Source organism: Martes martes (assembly GCF_963455335.1).
Source record: "Martes martes genome assembly, chromosome: Y".
NCBI classification, from domain to species: domain Eukaryota; kingdom Metazoa; phylum Chordata; class Mammalia; order Carnivora; family Mustelidae; genus Martes; species Martes martes.
In genome coordinates this window covers 174541-197097 of record NC_137907.1, presented here as the reverse complement: position 1 = coordinate 197097, position 22557 = coordinate 174541, and the positions used below count along the sequence as shown (strand labels likewise).

Sequence of the window (22557 nt, the reverse complement as noted above, 5' to 3'; positions counted from 1 at the left end):
AGGGGCTGGGAGCCACACCAGACGGCAGAACGCGCACCTTACTGGAGATGTGCGTGTGCCTCACCCTCCCCTGAGAGAGGTGCAGAACGCCCAGTCTGGTGTTCTCGGACCCACGCAGCAATAGAGCCGATAGAGCTGGAGAGGCCACGCCCCAAACCCTCCCCTGGGAGAGGTGCGCGCAAGCCCGGCGCTCTTAGCCCCAGCCAGCAGGAAAATCTCAGTGTGTGATCGCTGCTTCGAACCTCTCTGGCGGTCTGGAGCTGCCCAGACAGCCACCGCTGCCTTGGTTTTGCGTACAAGCAGGAGATCCTGCGTCCCCAGGGACCGCGACTCAGAACCTGCTCTGCTAGTGGCCCAGCGGCTGCAGCACCTGCAGGGGAGCAGACTGAGGCTTCTCTCTGAGAGGGAGGTTGGGGTGCAGTTTTCTTTCCTCTAAACCTCCAAAAACCATCAAAAGCTGTCAAGGCGAGAGAAAAGAAGTGAACAAACATAAAAACCTCCAGAGAACAAAAACCTGAAAAAACTGTTTTTCTCAGAGCCCACCCCCTTGAGGGGGTCGGGAGGACTTAACTCAGGGAACATCATTGACTGAAAACCCACGTGGCAGCCCCCTCCCCCAGAAAACAAATCAGGAAAGAAAAAAAAAAAAAAAGACTACAAGAGAACAACCACCACTACTTCATAGATACAACTTTTATTTTGAATTCTTTCCCACTATTCTGGTTCATTTTTTTTCTTTTGTTATATAGATAATTTTTTAACCTATTTACCATCACAGTGAGATGTCCAGTACATCAAATTCCATAATAAACTTCTAACCTGAATTTTTTGATACATACACATGTGTTTTTCTTTTGTTTTTCTATTTTCTTAATTTAAAAAAAATTTTTTTTAGTTTAGTTTAGTCCAGTTTATTCCTTTTTTATTTTTATTTTCTAATATTCATATAGAGTTAAACTTCAAGGTAACCCCCTTTCTCCAAGCAATGCTACCCCTATAGGTGAACCAATTTTTAATCCCCGTTTTTCTTAGGAAAGTTGAGTCCTTTAACAAAGATATCAACATACATCCAGGAAGAATCAAAATAACCTTCCTCACCCACACCGAGAATCTATAACCATGCTCCCATCTTTTTCTTCTGCCAGTGTCTCTGTGTATTTATGTTTGTCCTGATAGTATATAAATCTTATACTTGGGGTTCTTCTTGACAAGGCTCCTCCTTTTTTTGTTTATAAATATATATATATTTTCTCTCATCATATACTTTTATCAGTCTTTTTGTTTGTCTGTTTTTGTTTGTATACGTCATAAATCTTACCCTGGGGCCCAATTGGGCTGAACCTTCTCTTTTATCTTCCCTTTTTTTCCTGTCTCTCTCTCTCTCTCTTTTTTCTTTTTCTTTTCTTTTTTCTCTCGTTTGGGTGGGGAATCCTGAGTGCTCAGGAGCGTTCCAGGGTGCACCTTGACTGCACCACGGTCGATACATCCAGCTACATCTGTCCAGTCATCTCTCACCAAAATGACTAGGAGGAGGAATACCCAACAGAAGACAAATACAGACGATGGGCCTTCTGCAACAGAGCTAACGGCTATCAACATAGACAATATGTCGGAAAGAGAATTCAGGCTAACAATTATCCAGGCAATAGCTAGGTTGGAGAAAGCCATGGATGACCAAATGGAATCGATAAAGGCAGAATTGAAAGCGACCAGGGAGGATGTTCATAATGTTAGGGCAGAGCTGAAGGCCACCAGGGATGAGGTTCACAACACTCTCAATGAGTTCCAATCTAATCTAAATTCTCTAAAAGCTAGGGTAACTGAGACAGAAGATAGAATTAGTGATCTGGAGGACAAACAGATAGAGAGAAAGGAGCAGGAGGAAGCCTGGAACAAACAGCTTAGAAGCCACGAAAACAGAATCAGGGAAATAAATGATGCCATGAAACGTTCCAACGTCAGAATTATTGGAATCCCTGAAGGGGAGGAGAAAGAAAGAAGTCTAGAAGATATAGTGGAACAAGTTCTTCATGAAAATTTTCCCAATCTTGCGAATGGAACAAGTGTTCATGTACTAGAAGTAGAAAGGTCCCCCCCCCAAGATTATAAATTCAAAAAAAACATCCAGGCACCTCATAGTAAAATTGAGGAATCATAATTGTAGATACAATCTCTTGAAAGCCGCTAGGACAAAGAAGCTCCTTACGTACAGAGGAAAGCCCATCAGAATAACGTCAGACCTGTCCACAGAGACCTGGCAAGCCAGAAAGGGCTGGCAAGATATATTCAGGGCACTACATGAGAAGAACATGCAGCCAAGAATACTTTATCCAGCAAGACTGACATTCAAAATGGATGGAGAGATAAAGAGTTTCCAAGACCGGCATGGCTTAAAAGACTATGCAACCACCAAGCCGACACTGCAGGAAATATTAAGGGGGGTTCTATAAAAGAGGAAAAATCCTAAGAAAATAGCATTGAACAGAAATATAGAGACAGTCGACAGAAGGAAAGACTTCAAAGATAACACAATGTCAATAAAAACATATCTCTCAATAATCACTCTCAATGTGAATGGCCTAAATGCGCCCATAAAATGACACAGGGTTGCAGATTGGATAAAATGACAGGACCCATCCATATGTTGTCTACTAGAGACCCATTTTGAACCTAAAGATACACCCAGACTGAAAGTGAAGGGATGGAGAAGCATCTTTCACACCAATGGGACTCAAAAGAAGGCCGGGGTAGCGATTCTCATATCAGATAAATTAGATTTTAAACTAAAGACGGTAGTCAGAGATACAGAAGGACACTACATCATTCTTAAAGGGACTATCCACCAAGATGATCTAACAATTGTAAATATCTATGCCCCCAATATGGGAGCAGCCAATTACATAAGAAAACTGTTAATCAAGATAAAGAGTCATATTGATATGAATACATTAATAGTAGGAGATCTTAACACACCTCTCTCAGAAATAGACAGATCATCGAAGCAGAAAATCAATAAAGAATCAAGAGCATTGAATGACACATTGGACCAGATGGACCTCATAGATATATACAGAACATTCCACCCTAAAACAACAGAATACTCATTCTTCTCAAGTGCACATGGAACCTTCTCCAGAATAGACCACATACTGGGTCACAAATCAGGGCTCAACCGATACCAAAAGACTGAGATTATTCCCTGCATATTCTCAGATCACAATGCTTTGAAACTGGAGCTCAATCACAAGGAAAAGTTCAGAAGGAACTCAAATACCTGGAAGTTAAAGATCACCTTGCTTAAGAATGCTTGGATCAACCAGGAGATCAAAGAAGAACTTAAACAATTTATGGAAACCAATGAGAATGAAGACACTTCACTCCAAAACCTGTGGGATACAGCAAAGGCGGTCCTAAGGGGGAAATTCATAGCCATCCAAGCCTCCCTCAAAAAAATTGAAAAATCCAGAATACACCAGCTGTCTCTACACCTTAAAGAACTAGAGAATCAACAACAAATCAAACCAACTCCACACGTAAGAAGGGAAATAATCAAGATTAGAGCAGAGATCAATGAGGTAGAAACCAGAGATACAGTAGAACGTATCAATGAAACTAGACGCTGGTTTTTTTAAAGAATCAATAAGATCGATAAACCATTGGCCACACTAATCCAAACGAAAAGAGAGAAAGCCCAAATTAATAAAATTATGAATGAAAAGGGAGAGATCACATCTAATATCCAAGGAAATATAAACAATCAGAAGCTATTATCAACAGTTATATGCCAATAAGCTAAGCAACCTACATGAAATGGATGCATTCCTGGAAAACTATAAACTCCCAAAATTGAACCAGGAAGAAATTGACAACCTGAATAGACCGATATCTAGTAACGAGATTGAAGCAGTGATCAAAAACCTCCCAAAAAACAAGAGCCTAGGACCTGACGGATTCCCTGGGGAATTCTATCAAACTTTCAAAGAAGAAATAATACCTATTCTCCTGAAGCTGTTTCAAAAAATTGAAGCAGAAGGAAAACTTCCAGACTCTTTTTATGAAGCCAGCATTACCCTGATCCCCAAACCAGGCAAAGACCCTACCAAAAAGGAGAATTTCAGACCGATATCACTGATGAATATGGATGCTAAGATTCTCAACAAGATCCTAGCAAACAGGATCCAACAGCACATTAAAAAGATTATCCACCATGACCCGGTGGGATTCATCCCTGGGTTACAAGGATGGTTCAACATTCGCAAATCAATCAATGTGATAGCACAAATCAATACGAGAAGAGAGAAGAACCACATGATCCTCTCCATTGATGCAGAAAAAGCTTTTGACAAAATCCAGCATCCGTTCCTGATTAAAACGCTTCAAAGTATAGGGATAGAGGGAACATTCCTGAACTTCATCAAATCTATCTATGAAAAACCCACAGCAAATATCATCCTCAATGGGAAAAAGCTTGCAGCCTTCCCATTGAGATCAGGAACATGACAAGGATGCCCACTCTCACCACTCTTGTTCAACATAGTATTAGAAGTCCTAGCAAGAGCAATCAGACAACAAAGAAATAAAAGGTATCCAAATTGGCAAGGAAGAAGTCAAACTCTCTCTCTTCACAGATGACATGATTCTTTATATGGAAAACCCGAAAGACTCCACCCCCAAACTACTAGAACTCATACAGCAATTCAGTAATGTAGCAGGATACAAAGTCAATGTCCAGAAATCAGTGGCTTTCTTATACACTAACAATGAAAACACAGAAAGGCAAATTAGACAATCGATTCCATTTACTATAGCACCAAGAACCATAAGATACCTCGGAATAAACCTAACCAAAGAGGTGAAAGATCTGTACTCGAGGAACTACAGAACACTCCTAAAAGAAATTGAAGAAGACACAAAAAGATGGAAGACCATTCCATGCTCTTGGATCGGAAGAATAAACATCGTTAAAATGTCTATACTGCCCAGCGCAATCTATACTTTTAATGCCATTCCGATCAAAATTCCACCAGTGTTTTTCAAAGAGCTGGAGCAAATAATACTAAAATTTGTATGGAATCAGAAGAGACCCCGAATTGCTAAGGAAATGTTGAAAAACAAAAATAAAACTGGCGGCATCACGTTACCTGATTTCAAGCTTTACTACTAAGCTGTGATCACCAAGACAGCATGGTACTGGCATAAAAACAGACACACGGACCAGTGGAACAGAGTAGAGCGCCCAGATATGGACCCTCAACTCTATGGTCAAATAATCTTTGACAAAACAGGAAAAAATATCCAGTGGAAAAAAGACAGTCTCTTCAATAAATGATGCTGGGAAAACTGGACAGCTATATGTAGAAGAATGAAACTTGACCATTCTCTTACACCGTACACAAAGATAAACTCGAAATGGATAAAAGACCTCAACGTGAGACAGGAATCCATCAGAATCCTCAAGGAGAACATAGGCAGTAACCTCTTTGATATCAGCCACAGCAACTTCTTTCAAGATATGTCTCCAAAGGCAAAGGAAACAAAGGCAAAGATGAACTTTGGGGACTTCATCAAGATCAAAAGCTTCTGCACAGCAAAAGAAACAGTCATCAAAACAAAGAGGCAACCCACGGAATAGGAGAAGATATTTGCAAATGACAGTACAGATAAAAGGTTGATATCCAGGATCTATAAAGAACTCCTCAAACTCAACACACACAAAACAGATAATCATATCAAAAAATGGGCAGAAGATATGAACAGACACTTCTCCAATGAAGACATACAAATGGCTACCAGACACATGAAAAAAATGTTCATCATCACTAGCCATCAGGGAGATTCAAATCAAAACCACATTGAGATACCACCTTACACCAGTTAGAATGGCCAAAATTAGCAAGACAGGAAACAACGTGTGTTGGAGAGGATGTGGAGAAAGGGGAACCCTCTTACACTGTTGGTGGGAATGCCAACTGGTGCAGCCACTTTGGAGAACAGTGTGGAGATTCCTCAGGAAATTAAAAATAGAGCTTCCCTAGGACCCTGCAATTGCACTGCTGGGTATTTACCCCAAAGATACAGATGGAGTGAAAAGAAGGGTCATCTGTACCCCAATGTTTATAGCAGCCATGGCCACGGTCGCCAAACTGTGGAAAGAACCAAGATGCCCTTCAACGGATGAATGGATAAGGAAGATGTGGTCCATATACACTATGGAGTATTATGCTTCCATCAGAAAGGACGAATACCCAACTTTTGTAGCAACATGGACAGGACTGGAAGAGATTATGCTGAGTGAAATAAGTCAAACAGAGAAAGTCAAGTATCATATGGTTTCATTTATTGGTGGAGCATAACAAATAATATAGAGGACAAGGGTAGATGGAGAGGAGAAGGGAGTTGAGGGAAATTGGAAGGGGAGGTGAACCATGAGAGACTATGGACTCTGAAAAACAACCTGAGGGTTTTGAAGGGGCAGGGTGGGAGGGTGGGGGAACCCGGTGGTGGGTATTAGGGAGGGCACAGATTGCATGGAGCACTGGGTGTGGTGAAAAAACAATGAATACTGTTACGCTGAAAATAAATAAAAATTTAATTAAAAAAATAATCACTGTCAATGTGAATGGACTAATGCTCTCATTAAATGGCACAGGATTGCAGACTGGATAAAACAACAGGACCTGTCCATATGCTATCTACGAGATACACATTTAGAACATAAAGATACATCAAGACTGAAAGTGAAGGAATGGGGAACCATCTTTCATGCCAACAGAACTCAAAATAAAGCTGGGATAGCTACTCTCATTTCAGATAAATTAGATTTTAAGCTAAAGACTAGTCAGAGATACAAAAGGATGCTACATCATTCTTAAAGGGTCTATACACCAATAAGATCCAACAATTGTAAATATTTATGCACCCATTATGGGAGTGGCCAAATACATAAGTGAACTGCTCATCAAAATAAAGAGTCATGTTGATATGAATACATTAATTGTAGGGGATCTTTTTTTTTAAAGATTGTATTTATTTATTTGATAGACAGGGATCACAAGAAGGCAGAGAGGCAGGCAGAGAGAGAGAACGAAGTGGGCTCCCCGCTGAGGGGAGCCTGATGCGGGGCTGAGGCTCGATCCCAGGACCCTGGGATCACAACCTGAGCCGAAGGCAGAGGACTTAACCCACTGAACCACCCAGGCGCCCCAATTGTAGGGGATCTTAACATGACACTCTCAGTAATAGACAGATCATCCAAGCAGAAAATCAATAAAGAAACAAGAGCATTGAATGACACATTGACCAGAGAGACCATATATATATATATATTGTCATGTATGTGTGTGTGTATATATATACATATATATATATGACATGATATTGTCATATATATATGACATGATATGTCATGTATATATATAGTCATGTATATATATAACATGATATGTCATTGTCATATATATATACACACACATATATATGTATGTATGTATATACATATATACACACACACACACAATATTCTACCCTAAAACAACAGAATACTCATTCTTCTTGAGCGCACAAGGAACTTTCTCCAGAATAGATCACATACTGGGTCAAAAACCAGGGCTCAACGGATACCAAAAGACTGTCAATGTTCCCTGCATATTCTCAGACCAGTACTCACTCTTCTATACATAGTTGTCCAATTTTCCCAGCACCATTTATTGAAGAGGCTGTCTTTTTCCCACTGGATATTTTGTCCTGCTTTGTCAAAGATTATTTGACCATAGAGTTGCAAGTCCATGCCTGGGTTCTCTGCTCAGTTCCACTGGTTTATGTGTCTGTTTTTGTGCCAGTACCATGCTGTCTTGGTGATCACAGCTTTGTAGTAAATCTTAAAATCAGACAACATGATGGCCCCAGTTTTGTTTTTCTTCTCAATATTGCCTTAGCAATTTGGGGTCTTTTCTGGTTCCATGCAAAGTTTAGGATTGTTCCTTCCATGTCATTGATAAATGCGGGTGGAATTTGGATCAGGATGGCATTGAAGAATAGATTGCCATAGGCAGTATAGACATTTTAACAATGTTTATTCTTCTAATCCATTAGCATGGAATGATTTCCTCCCTTTTTGTATCTTCTTCAGTTTCTTTCATGGGTATTCTGTAGTTCCTTGAGTATACATCTTTTATCTCTTTGGTTAGGATTATTCCAAGGTATTTTATGGTTCTTGGTGCTATAGTAAATGGAATCAATTCTTTAATTCCACTTTCTATATTTTCATTGTTAGTATATAAGGAAGCAACTGATTTATTTACATTGATTTTGTATCCTTCCACATTACTGCCTTGCTGTATGAGTTCTGGTAATTTGGGGGTGGAGTCTTTTGGGTTTTCCACATAAAGTATAATGTCATTTGCAAAGAGAGAGAGTTTGACTTCTTCTTTGCCAACTTCAATACCTTTCATTCCTTTTTGTGGTCTGATTGTTGTTGCTAGGACTTCTAGTACTATGTTGAACAACTGTGGTGAGAGTGGACATCCTTGTCATGTTCCTGATGTCAAAGGGAAGGTCGTCAGCTTTTCTCCTTGGAGAATGATATTCGCTGTGCATTTTTCTTAGATAGATTTTATGAAGTTGAGGAATGTTCCCTCTATCCCTATACTTTGAAGCATTTTAATCAGGAACAGATGTTGTATCTTGTCAAATGCTTTTTCTGCATCAATTGAGAGGACCATGTGGTTCTTCTCTCTTCTCTTATCGATTCGTTCTATCACATTGATTGATTTGCAAATGTTGAGCCACCCTTGCACTACAGGGTTAATGCCATCTTGTCATGATGGATATCTTTTTAATGTACTAATGGAATCTTTTTAATGTACTCATGCATCCTATTAGCTAAGATCTTGTTGAAAATCCTGGAAACCCTATTGATCAAAGACAATGGTATGAACATAGACAAGTGAAACAGAGTAGAGAGTCCAGATATGGACCCACAATTCTATGGTCAAATAACTTTTGATGAAACAGGAACAAATATTCAGCAATAAAAAGACATTCCCTTCAATAAATGGTGCTGGGAAAATTAGACTACTATGTATAGGAGAATGAAGTTTGATCATTCTCTTACACCATACACAAAGATAAACTCAAAAGGAATAAAAGACCACAACATGAGGCAGAAATCTATCAAAATTGTAGAGATCATAGGCAGTAACCTCTTTGACATCGGTGACAGCAACTTCTTTCAAGATATGTCTGCAAAGAAAACAAAAGCAAAGTGAACTTTTGGGACTTCTTCAAGATCAAGAGCTTCTGCACACCAAAGAAAACAGTCAACAAACAAAGAGACAACCCATGGAATGGGAGAAGATACTCGCAAATGACACTACAGACAAAGGGCTGATATCCAAGATCTATAGAGAACTCTTCAAACTCAACATTCAAAAAACAGTTAACCCTCTCAAAAAGAAAAAATGGGCAGAAGACATGAACAGACACTTCTCCAAAGAAGATATACAAATGGCTAACAGACATATGAAAAAATGTTCATCAGCACTAACCATCAGGGAGATTCAAATTCAAACCATGTTGAGATACCACTTTACATCAGTTAAAATGGCCAAAATTCAAGGCAAGAAACAAGTGTTGGAGAGGATGTGGAGAAAGTGGAACCCTCTTACACTGTTGGTGGGAATCCAAGTTGGTACAGCCACTTTGGAAAACAGTGTGGAGATTCCTTAAGAAATTAAAAATAGAGCTTCCCTATGACCCTGCAATTGCACGATTGGGTATTTACCCCAAAGATACAGATGTAGTGAAAAGAAGGGCCATCTGTACCCCAATGTTCATAACAGCAATGGCCACAGTCACCAAACTGTGGAAAGAGCCAGGATGACCTTCAACAGAAGAATGGATCGAGATGTGCTCCATATATACAATGAAGTATTACACTTCCACTGGAAACGATGAATACCCAACTTTTTTATCAACATAGATGGGACTGGAGGAGATTATGCTGGGTGAAATAAATCAAGCAGAGAGAGTCAATCATCATATGGTTTCGCTTACTTGTGAAGCATAAGGAATATGCTTACTTGTGAAGCAGAGGACATTAGGTGAAGGAGAGGAGAAGTGAGTTGGAGGAAATCAGAGGGGGAGACAAACCATGAGAGACTGTGGACTCTGAGAAACAAACTGAGGGTTTTGGAGGGGAGGGGGTTCAGGGATTGAGAGGGCTGGGTGGTGGGTACTATGGAGGGCTTGTATTGCATGGAGCACTGGGTGTGGTGCATAAATAATGAATCTTGGAACCGTGAAAAAATAAAATCAAATTTAAAAATATGGCTATGCTACTCAGAGCAGTCTACACAGTCATTGCAATCCCTATCAAAATACCATCAGCAATTTTCATAGAACTGGAACAAACCAACCTAAAATTTCTATGGAAACAGAAAAGACCCATAATAGCCAAAAGAATGTTGAAAAAGAAGCCCACAGTTGGAGGCATCACAATTCTGGACTTCAAGCTGTATGACAGAGCTGGAATCATCAAGACAGAATCATACCAAGAGAAAAACACATTTATAGATCAATGAAACAGAGGCATCTGGGTGACTCAGTGGGTTAAAGCCTCTGCTTTCAATTCCAGTCATGATCCCAGGGTCCTCAGATTGAGCCCTGCATTGGGCTCTCTGCTCAGAGGGGAGCCTGCTTCCTCCTCTCTCTCTCTCTGCCTGCCTCTCTGCCTGCTTGTGATCTCTGTCTGCCAAATAAATAAATAAAAATAAAAAAATCTTAAAATAAATAAATAAATGAAACAGAATGAAGAACCCAGAAAAGGACCCTCAACTCTATGGTAAACTAATCTTCCACAAAGCAGAATAGAATCTCTAATGGATAAAAGACATTCTCTTCAACAAATGGTGTTGGGAAAGTTGAACAGCCACAGGCAGAAGAATAAAATTGGACCACTTCCTTACACCATACACAAAAATAAGTTCAAAATTGGTGAAAGACCTAAATGTGAGAAAGGAAACCATCAATATTCTAGAGGAGAATGCAAGCAGCAACCTCTTCAACCTCAGCCACAGCATCTTCTTGCTGGAACTTGAATTCAACAAAGTTGCAGTATAGAAAATCAACATACAGAAGTCTGTTGCATTTCAATACACAAAAAATGAATCACTAGAGAGAGAAACCCAGAAATCAATTCCATTTACAATTTGCAGGAAAAACCACAAGACACCAAGGAATAAACCTAACCAAAGAGGTAAAATAATCTGTACTTTGTAAACTATAAAACACTGATCAAAGAGATTCAGGACAACAAAAAGAAATGGGAAAACATTCCATGTCCATGGATTGAAAGAACAAATATTGTTAAAATTTCTACACCACCCAAAACAATCCACAGATTTAATGCAATCCCTATCAAAACACTATCAGCATTTTTCACAGGGCTAGAATAAGCAATGCTAAAATTTGAATGGAAACACAAAAGACCCAAAAAGCAAAAACAACCTTGCAAAAACAAAGTAAATCTGCACATATCACAATTTCAGTCTTCAAGCTGTATTACAAAGCTGTACTCATCAAAAGAGTATGGTACTGACACAAAAGTAGCTACATAGATCAATGGAACACAATAGAGAATGCAGATAGACCCACCACTATATGGCCAACTAATTTTCAACAAAGTAAGAAAGAATACCCAATGAGAAAAAGACACTTTCTTCAACAAATAGTGTTGGGAAAACTACATTCAGAAAAACCTGCAGAACAATGCCACTGGATCCCTCCCTTATACCATACACAAAAATACATTCAAAATGGATGAAAGAGCTTAATGTGAGATAGGAAACCATCAATATCCTGAAAGAGGACACAGGTAGCAACTTCTTTGACTTGGCCATAGCAACTTCTTGCTAAACATATCTCCAGAGGCAAGGGATAGAAAAGCAAAAAATGTCCTTTTGGGACTTCATCAGAATAAAAATCTTCTGCACAACAAAGGAAACAAACAACAAAACTATAAAACAGCCTGCAGAATGGGAGAAGATATTTACCAATGATATATCTGATAAAGGATATAGATCCAAAATCTATAAAGGACTTATCAAACTCGGCACACAAATAATAAGTAATCCAGTTAAAAAAATGGGCAGAAGAAATGAATAGACATTTTCCCAAAGAAGAGATGAATAGATATTTTTCCATCAGATACATGGAAAGTTGCTCAACTCACTCATCCTCAGGGAAATGCCAATCAAACCTCCAGTGAGATGTCACCTCACACCAGTTAGAATGGCTAAAATCAACAACACAAGAAACAAGAGATGTTGGCCAGAATGCAGAGAAAGGGGAACGCTTTTGCACTTTTGTTGGGAATGCAAACTAGTTTAACCACACTGGTGGCTAAGGAGGTTCCTCAAAAAGTTAAAAATTGTACTACCAGTAGTATAGTTGCTACTGGGTATTTACTTACCCATAGGATACAAAAATACAGATTTGAAGGGATACATGCGCCCCATTGTTCATAGCAGCATTAGCAACAATAGCCAAACTATGGAGAGAGACCAAGTTTCCATTTACTGATGATTAGATAAAGAAGATGTGATATATATACATATATTATGCCATTTTATATAATATGCATACATATGTAATTTTATATATACCATATAAATATATTTTATATGCATATTTATATATAACATACATATGTACCTATATAATGATAATATATGGAATATTACTTAGCCATCAGAGAAAATGAAATCTTGCCATTTGCAACAATGTGGATGGAGCTTGAAGATATGCTAAATGAAATAAGTCAGAGAAAGACAAATAACATATCATTTCACTCATATGTGGAATCTCAGATACAGAACAGATGAACATAGGGGAAGAGAAAAAAAGAGAGAGAGGCAAGCTGTAAAACAGACTCTTAATCACAGAGAACAAACTGAGGGTTGCTGGAGGGCGGGTGAGGAAGGATGGATTAAGTGGGTGATGGGTATTAAGGAGGGCACTTGTGATGAGCACTGGGTGTTATATAGAAGTGATGAATCACTAAATTCTTCACCTCAAACTAATATTACCCTGTATGTTAACTAACTGGAATTTAAATAATAACTTGAGGGAAAAAAACCTTAAAAAATAAAATTAAATCTTAAATTATTTGTATAAGAAAAGAAAAGAAGAGAAGATAAAAGAAAAGAAGAGAAAATAAAAGGAAAAATAAAACATACTTGGACATCATTTCTGACTTGCCAGCCTGGCAGAATTTGAAAAGCTTGAGCAATAGTAAGTTTCCAAGACTGTGGAGAAACAAGCACTCTCAAACACTTCTGGTAAAACTGCAAAATGGAATGGAATTTGACAGTAGTTAATGATGTGGGAAACAAAGGCAGAAGAAAAATTATTAAATTTCCTTACTACCTACAGCCTATAGACAAGTCCTCGAAACAGGCACAGTGACATTCCTCTATGACTCAACTACCTTGATGTTGAAACTTTGCTAAGGGCCAGAGGCAACATTAGCCTGACCCCCAGCATCCTGTTAAGTCTACTTTAACGTATAAAAATTCCTTTGGAAATTTCCTTTATCTCTAAAGCCCTCAAGATACATGTTGTCAATCATCCCCCAAGCATATGGCCCACCGATATACACCTGCAGGATCTCATGACTAAGGTTTTAGTAGATGGTTATGAATGACTTTCCCCAACAACAGCTAGCCCTCTCAAGGTCCTGGAAACCTTGCTTCCAAAATTCCTTAGAGACTTACACCATCCCTAACCCCCTCCCAGCCTGAAAGTATATAATGGGCCCCTTCTCATGACCCTGGTGCACCTCTTTCTGCCCAGGGATTGTGTCCCTGTGCTTCAATAAAACCACTTTTTTTTGCAAAAAGACATCTCAAGAATTCTTTCTTGGCCATCACCTTAGAACACTAACATCTTTCCTAGTCCCCAAAAGGGGGAAAAAATGGATGTCCCTACCAATTAACTTTTTACCAAATAACTGATGAACAACTCCTGAAGATCTTTTGGATAAACCAGCTGAATGCTATATGTATTCCTGAGCAGCATCTTAGAAAAGGGGTATGGGAGGGAAAAAGATTTAGACCATAACATTTGGACAACAAGAGATGTTTGAATATGAATTAGAAGTTACCAGATGAATGTTAACTTTTCTTAATTTAGTTACTGAATTGTAGTTGTATAAGAGAATGTCCTTTGTCTTGGGAAATGCATACTAAAACATGGGGGGGGGTCAAAAAAGCATGATATATACAATATATATTTTTTTAAGATTTTATTTATTTATTTGACAGACAGAGATCACAAGTAGGCAGAGAAGCAGGCAGAGAGAGAGGAGGAAGCAGACTCCCTGCCCAGCAGAGAGCCTGATGCAGGGCTCCATCCCAGGACCCTGAGATCATGACCTGAGCCGAAGGCAGAGGCTTTAGCCTACTGAGCCATCCAGGTGCCCTGATATATACAACTTATTAAGAGTTATTAAGTATTCCCATGGGAAACATTTCATAATATGTACATGAACCTGGATAAAAGCATGAATGTAACTCCAACAAGATGTGTACGATTTTTGAAACTAGATGAGAGTGAGGCCACTTGGTTCCTAGACCGGTTTAGAAAACACAATCAGACTTAGCTCCACATTTGGTTTTCTTTCTTCCTTAATTACACTATGTTTAAAGTAATTAAATTCAAAGTAATGCAATGCATTACTTGCATTTAATGAATTTAATTGCAATGCAATTAAACTAAATGTAATGCAATGAAGTATAAATTAAAGAAATTAAATTAAATCTGTGGGCATTTAAAGAAAGATGGTTCGTATAAATGTACGCATATGTGCGTGCCCCATGCTTGCATGTGTGTATGTGTGTGTGTGCAAGCACACACATGTGAAGGTATGCATCCTATGCATGTTGGCATATTAAGATTGAAGTGGAGCAAATTGCAGGACAGCATGTGTAGTGTGATCTTATATCTGTGTAATATGTTAATGGTCACTCTTCATGATAGTTGCTTCAGAGAACACCATTGTGAAGGATTCCTTTTTCATTTCGTAAAGTCAAATTCACATCTAAAATTTTTAAATTTATACGTAATGTATGGAATACTTGGAATGCTAAAAAAATCTCTTTGTGGTTCAGTGCTTTACTCATCTAGGACAATGATTCCAACATTTAAGAAATCTTTATTTAAGAAATATGCTTAGGGGACACCTGGGTGGCTCAGTGGGTTGGGCCTCTGCCTTCGGCTCGGGTCATGATCTCAGGGTCCTGGGATCAGGTCCCGCATCGGGCTCTCTGCTTGGCGGGGAGCCTGCTTCCCCCCCTTCTCTCTCTCTGCCTGCTTCTCTGCCTACTTGTGATCTCTCTCTGTCCCTGAATAAATAAAAATCTTTAAAATAAAAAAATTTTAAAAATTTTAAAAATTAAAAAAAAAGAAATATTCTTAGCTGTTGACCTTTTGTCAGTTTGTAACACTTTTCAAATAACCTATTCTCTGACATGAAGCTCCTGAGAGGTGTTCTAATTGGAAAGTACTACAAGTCCACATTTATAAAAAGTTAGCCGTTCTATATTAAAATAAAATTTTAAAAACCACAAAATCACTTATGAGTAAAAGAAGTTGAATATATTCTTCTTCACTTAATGCAAGCTTAAGAAAAAACATTACTTATTATCTCTTTTGATCAAAGTATGGCTGAGATGCACTTAAACGAGTAAGATACATTGTTCTATGAGTCGTCCATTATTCATTTATCATAACTTTAAAACTTAAAATTGGACTGACTTGTAAAATCAGTTGTTTAGTTAGTAGAGAAGGCATATGTTTAAACTCTAAAATATCAACCATACCTAAAATAATAATTGTTATAACAATACTTATTATTATTATTTAAAGATTTTATTTATTTATTTGACAGAGCTCACAAGTAGGCAGAGAGGCAGGCAGAGAGAGAGGAGGAAGCAGGCTCCCCGCTGAGCAGAGAGCCCGATGCGGGGCTCGATCCTAGGACCCTGGGACCATGACCCCAGCGGAAGGCAGAGGCTTTAACCCACTGAGCCACCGAGGCGCCCCTTACACCCGAAATTATTAAAGAAAAGAGTAGTCCATAAAGGCCCATACAATCTTAGTTACAGTGCAAATGAAAATGTGAGTGTCAGTAAACAGTGTTTGCCTCATTTTCCTACAGGGAAATTGCTATTCAACCATTGAGTTTGCCTGAGGATAAATCTCCAATCTGCTTTGTTTGAATTCAAATGTTGTTTTTCTTGAAGTAATTAACAATGAGCAGTACTACACACCCTCTGAAAAGCTCTTACCTACAGCTACCAGCTTAGTGAATGCCTAATTGAGCAGCAAGCCTTCTGTACTTCTGTATTTCCATTACTGTTTCTTTGTGAGGCAAAAAAAAAAAAAAAAAAAAAAAAAAAGTCATCATGCTTACAGCCAAAACCCCTGGGAAACAAGGGCAAAAGGAAATGTAGATAAAAGTCAAGGTTCTCGGTGAGGCGGGAAGCCCAGAGTGGTGGCGAAAAGGTGAAAAGGCAGAGGTTGTGGGTTCCCTAACCCGCTACCCCTCCTTGCTGACTCCGGGACACCAAGGCCAGGGTTGCTGGGCTCCCCCAGTGTGGGAACGGAGAGGGGCAGTGCAGGGCGCCGGGTTGGGGGGCAGGGAGCAGAGGACTCCTGTAACGGCCAGCAAGCTGAAGGTGGAGGTATATGTGAAGTTTTCTGGGCAACTTAGTGTGGAAACCACTGGTCACCTTGCCCCCATTTCTGCCTGTTCTGGGTCAGCAAGACGGAGTGCCCAAATGAGCAAGGTAGCCCAGCAGAACAGTAGTCCAGGAATAAGTGTAATTGATACGTAGGCTCATGCCAGTGGCTTACAGCAGGTTCCTCAGCTGGGGCCTGCTGACTCCCCGGGGTGTGGGGGCATGAGCCAAAGCCCTGTCTCCAAGCAAGCAAAGCAAAAAAGAGTAGAGCCGTGGATCCCAAGAGCGAGAGTATTGGTCAACGCAGAGAAAGGAACAACATGGCTGTGAAACAGAGCCGGTTGAAAAACCAAGCAGAAAGCACAGGATACACTGCAGAGTGAATCAGCTCAAAGAAGGGAATGAACGGTTGGACACAAAAATTAAATTGCTGACTAAGGAATTAACTACTGAAAGATTTGTTTCTTCAGCACGCACACAACCTTGCAGATAACATGCAACGCACTAGCACTGAAAATACAACAACTTCTGACGACACAGCACAGTAGACCTCAACCCTTCCAAACTTCACAACCCGTGGCTTGAACATTTAAAGGTTCCTTTAACCTACACCACTCCTATCAATGACCGAACATTGTTGCGTTCCATTATTCAAAGATCCATGGAAGGCTGTCTTCTAGGATTAGCACTGAAGAGTCCATTAGCTAAAGATGTTAGCCATGTAACTTGAATATCTAGTTTTAAACGATATGGCTATTTGGGGGGGGGGGTGGCGGGGTGGGGGATAAAACAAACTTTTAAGGTGCCTGGGATAAACAAAACAAAACGGAAAAAGCCCTGGACCTTGATGTTCTTAATAAATCCTCACTTCCCAAGAAATGCTTCTTTTGAAGGTTAATAAAAGAAATGGGGAAATGGCAGGTCCTGCAGAAGGGTCTTGGTTTTACTGGACAAGAGTAATGACTAAGAAAAGTTGAATGCCAACTATATTAACCTATTTGTGACTTTCCCCCTAAAATATGTATTAAAAACAAACAAACAAACAAACAAGCAAACAAACAAAAAACCTGAGGGCTGTAGAAATCAATCACGGTGTAATCTAGAGTGATTTTATGTGTAACATAAACCCTGTTTTAGCCTGGTTAGTACGGTTTTCCCCCAACAAGTATAAGCTATTCAGGAGCAGTGCCAGGGTCATTAAATTCCATTGCGTTTTAAAGGCCGAAGACAGCCAGTTGGCTTAAAAATAGAAATAATTAGGAGGCAAGTTGGTTTCTTAAAAAATAAAAGTAAAGCATATTAGGCCTATGTTTTCAGGATACCTTTGGTGGAGGCTGAGAAAATTAAGGCCATCAAACCTCAAGTTTAGCTGATGTGGGAAACAGAGGCAGAAGAAAATCATTAAAATTCCTTACCTACTGACAAGCCCTTGAAACAGACAGAGTGGCTCTCCCCTGGGGACTTAACTGCCCTCACCTTGAGGTTTTGCTAAGGACAATCCTAGCCTGACCGACCCCCTACCCCAACAGTTCTGACCAGGGTCCTGTAAGTCTACTTTAACAATTCCTTTATCTCTAAACCTCCAAGATAGTGTCGAGAATCACTCCCAAGCATATGGCCCACTGATATACATCTAAAGGGCCTCACGAGAAGATTTTTATTATTAGTAATAAATAACCTTTCTCCCAACAATAGCTAGCCCCTCCAGGTCCTGGAGACCTTGCTTCCGAAAGTGCTTGGAGACTTACATCATCCATAATCCCCTTTGTCCTCACCCACCACCGAGTCCACCCCTACTCTGCCTTTAAAAACTCTGACTGTAATCTGGTTCAGGGTCCAAGTCCCTACTCCGCTGTCGGGTATACTTGGGCCCAAGCTTAAGCTTGTCAAATAAACCCTCGTGTGATTGCATTGGTGCTTGTCTCCTTGGTGGTCTCTCGGACGCGAAAACTGAAAACTGAAAACTCGGGCATAACAATTGGACTGTCATTATTTTGTTTTCTAACCGCCAGAAAACCCCAGGAGTTTAGAGAAACTTGTGTTGCTGTAGACGCTGGTCAAGTAAGTAAATCTTTTTAAAATACCATCTGGCAGCCAAGTTAATAAACAAATGCCTTAACAGTTTACCGACTAAGATGTGGGCGGTTTCTCCTGCCCAAATATCAGCAATGGGACCATGATTTTTAAAGGCAAAGATTTCTCCTGAAGGATCATTTACATTTGATTTTAACCAAGTGGTTATTAGAAAAATATGTCATCAACTCTCTCCCGTCTCTCCAAATAATAGTCTAAGAAAACTTGAAAGTGTAAGGTTTAACTTTTAATTTATTTCACTTAAGTACATCTTTTCATATTGTTTCTGTGATGTTTCTTTTGCTGGTTAGTGGGCTCGTCTAGACTTTTTTGAACCTCTGCTTCTGTTTGTTCACACTTTAGAAAGAAAATACTGATAAAACTCAGGATATTGACATTTTGTTGAGACCAAAAAATAGCAGTCGCTAAAGTTAGAGATCGCTGGGGTCTGGTTTAAATCAGTGTTGGTGGTCTTGATTGTCCTTGTTGATTTCTTTTTTCTTTTCTTTTCTTTTCTTTTCTTTTCTTTTCTTTTCTTTTCTTTTCTTTTCTTTTCTTTCTCCTCTCCCTCCTCCTCCTCTTCCTACTTTTTTTTTTTCTTTTTCCTTTTTTTGTTAGGGCAATCATAGGTCAGACTTGTTGGTTTTCGTGTGTGTGTGTGTGTGTGTGTGTGTGTGTGTGTATGTGTGTGTGTGTGTGCTGGTGACAAGAGACTGAGTCACGTCTGATTAAAACGTTTGTGTTACCAGGTACCATTTGCGAACATGGTCACTTAGTTTTTGGCCATATTGTTTCTTATTAGGACCTGGAACAGTGTAACCGGGATGTGACTCAAATTGAACTCTCAGTTTGGTGCAAGAGTACGGTCTGCACTCTTCTGGGCAGGCAAAAATACCACCATGGACTGCAACTCAGCAAAGCCATTACCAAGACCATGAGCCTCTTCTGCATGTGACCAAAACCCAGTGTTGTTCCACGAGAGCCACTGTCCCAGGAGGGTTACCTCCCTGGACAGCCAGGAGACAGGATCGAGGTTTCTCTTAGGGTATAACGCTGGCTTACTTTGGCTGGAGTAGCAATCAATTTCTAGGTTGATAGATGTTTTGAATAGGAGGTAACCCACAGAATCCTACTGAATCTTTAATAGCTGGTTGATGTTATATAATTAACCTATTTAGAGGTACAGTTAGATCCCTTGACACTTTAAGTGCCTGCAAAGGTGTTACAGACATTGTAACCTCTTGTTTCCTAAAAAAATGTCTTTCAGAAATTGATGTCCCTATGGAATTTATGATTACCAATTATACGAATTGACTTAACTATCTTGGAGAAGCAGCTTTAGGGGAATCATCTGGGGTGTACACTCATAAAATTGAAACTTGGAAAAATTGATTCAGGCTGTCCTGTTACGTGTGCAAATCAGAACTTCAGCATAAACCACCAAGTATCCATAGAACAAAAATGTTAACCATTGTTTGTCTTACTGAAGTGTTTGGGAATGCAGGTTTGCAGTTTGATAGATTTATCAGCATCAAATTGAGGGAAACCAGGCATGGGCAATGGGTATGTTTAGAGCTTTGGGAATTGTAAGATGACTTTTGTAACTTCTGTTCTGTAGGTCACGTATGAACTGTTAGGATTTGATCTGCCTTTGCCGGCAGGTCCAGTGGTTTAAGAATTAGGCTTTAGTGTAAATGTCTGTTTGCATCTGAGTCATCCGAGGTGGGTGCTTTCTGGCTTGTGTTAGCAACAGGTGGTGAGATCAGAGCAGTTCTTCTGCTGTCTGGCCCTTTGCCGTGACAGGAATGTGGGCTCAGATACTTTGGACATTCTTACTAAGAAGTAGAAGGATAGTAATGAGATGTGACCAGATGTTTGAAATTTAGGTCACAAGTGTGAAGTTCTGAAGTTTACATTAAAAAGCCATTTGTGCAATTTAATATTTGGTATTAAAAGAAATCAGCCTTTGATGTTTCCTCAGTCCCCATTAGAGGCCTTGAAACTTTGTACCTGAAAAACCCAGTTAGCACCCCGAGTGCTTTTTGATGCCTTAGAGAAATAGGAAGGACTTTTTCATTTGACAAATGCTAGGGGGGAGAAAGTCCATTCTCTAGCTGTTAGAGCTGCCTCTCAGGGAAAGGTCCTTACCTTGTTCTTTTTGTTCCTGGCTTTCGTCAGTTTGTGAGAGTACTCTATTTTTTTTTTTTAATATAATTGTATTCCCTTCAATGAATTTGAAATTTAAAAAAACAAAAAACAAAAAAAAAAGCCTTGGAAATTAAAAAAAAAAAAAAGGAAATGTCCTTATAACCTGTAGCCCGTTGACAAACAGTTGAGGCAGGCTGAGTGTAACATTCTCCCGGGAAGCTCCTGTCTGAATGTTAATGCCTTGCCAAAGGAAAAACAACCTCCACTCAACAAGGGCAAGGCCTCCGGTATCTGATGAGTCTTCCTTAAGCATATGAAAGTCCTTTGGGAACTTCCCTTGTCTTTACTTTCCCCAGCCCCAAAGTATATAATCAGTGGCCCCTCACAATCCCAAGGCAGCTGCAGCTCTTCCTGCCCATGGGTCCTGTTCCCGTGCTTTAATAAAATTCATCCTGATGCACCAAAGTCCTCTCAAGAATTCTTTCTTGGCTGTCAGCTCCCGACCTCACCCACATTGCAAAACTATATCAGCATCATTTGAGTTGCCGAAAGCCAGCATAGGATTGGGCAAAGGACACAAAACCTGTTAGTGCCTTGCCCAACCGCACTGCCAGGATAACTTGAGAAACAAACGCTGGGACGTGGTCTCCTCAGATGTTAGCAATTGCGCAAAGAGGTGTGGCAGCAAAGCTTTGTGTGTCAAGGTCAGTGCATTGAAACAATTTGTCCACTACAGAAATGGTTTTCCAACCGGAGAATCGCATTTTATGAAAGCCACAACCTTACAAAATCACGTTTTATGAAAGCCACAACCTTACAAAGTTACATTCATGCTTGCAAATACATTGGTGACTTTATACAAAGGCTAATTGAAATAGCACTGGTGGGGGTTTTGGGGGTAGAGGGTAGAGTGGGGGAATCCCTGTCTTTTAAAAGGCTTCTCTACAACTTGAGGATAAAAGCAGGTGTGAAAAACACTGCCTTTGGTAATAATAGGGGTTGCTTCAGAGTTTATGATTTTCTCTTTGAGGCCCTCTGGATAGATCTTGCCTGATGAGTTGGTGAGGATGTTGAAAATAAATGCAAATGTGCAAAGGATTAAGTAAATTCTAAGGCCCCTCCAACTGGGGGAGGGAGGAAAGGTCTTACATTTATGATCCAGAGTTTCTTGGGGCTGTCCACCTCTGCACTCCAGGAAGAACAAATTCAATGGTCTTTTTTTTTTTTCCCCCAATAGGTTGGTGTGATGAAATAAAAGGATCCAAGAGGGGGCAGTGGACAATTTTATTAATACCCACATGTTAAACAATATTTGAAACTTTTCTGAATCCTTGCTAGAGAATTTCGACGGTGGAATGAGAACACGTGCCGTATAATAAGTACATCCCCTAAATTAATAGATTGCAGATTTTTTTTAAATAGCTGTATGTTTGTTCATTTCCCAGAAAAGGAATTTATCTTGCCCTAATGAGTGAAAGCAACGTTACACAGTCCAAGGTATTTTAGCTGATACTAAGAGGACTTATGGTAGGCCTAACATGTTAATACAACACCAATACTAAACATTCTCACTCTTACTGTGTCTCATATTTTGACA

At 39.6% G+C, this 22557-nt stretch overlaps 1 pseudogene across 1 annotated transcript; it reads left to right on the top strand.

The window, feature by feature from the left end:
* The first annotated feature begins 16838 nt into the window (after positions 1-16838).
* LOC308337820 (CCAAT/enhancer-binding protein gamma-like) lies at positions 16839-17287 on the top strand (annotated as a pseudogene). Its single transcript has one exon. The product of its transcript is annotated as a CCAAT/enhancer-binding protein gamma-like (transcript).
* The last annotated feature ends 5270 nt before the right edge of the window (positions 17288-22557 follow it).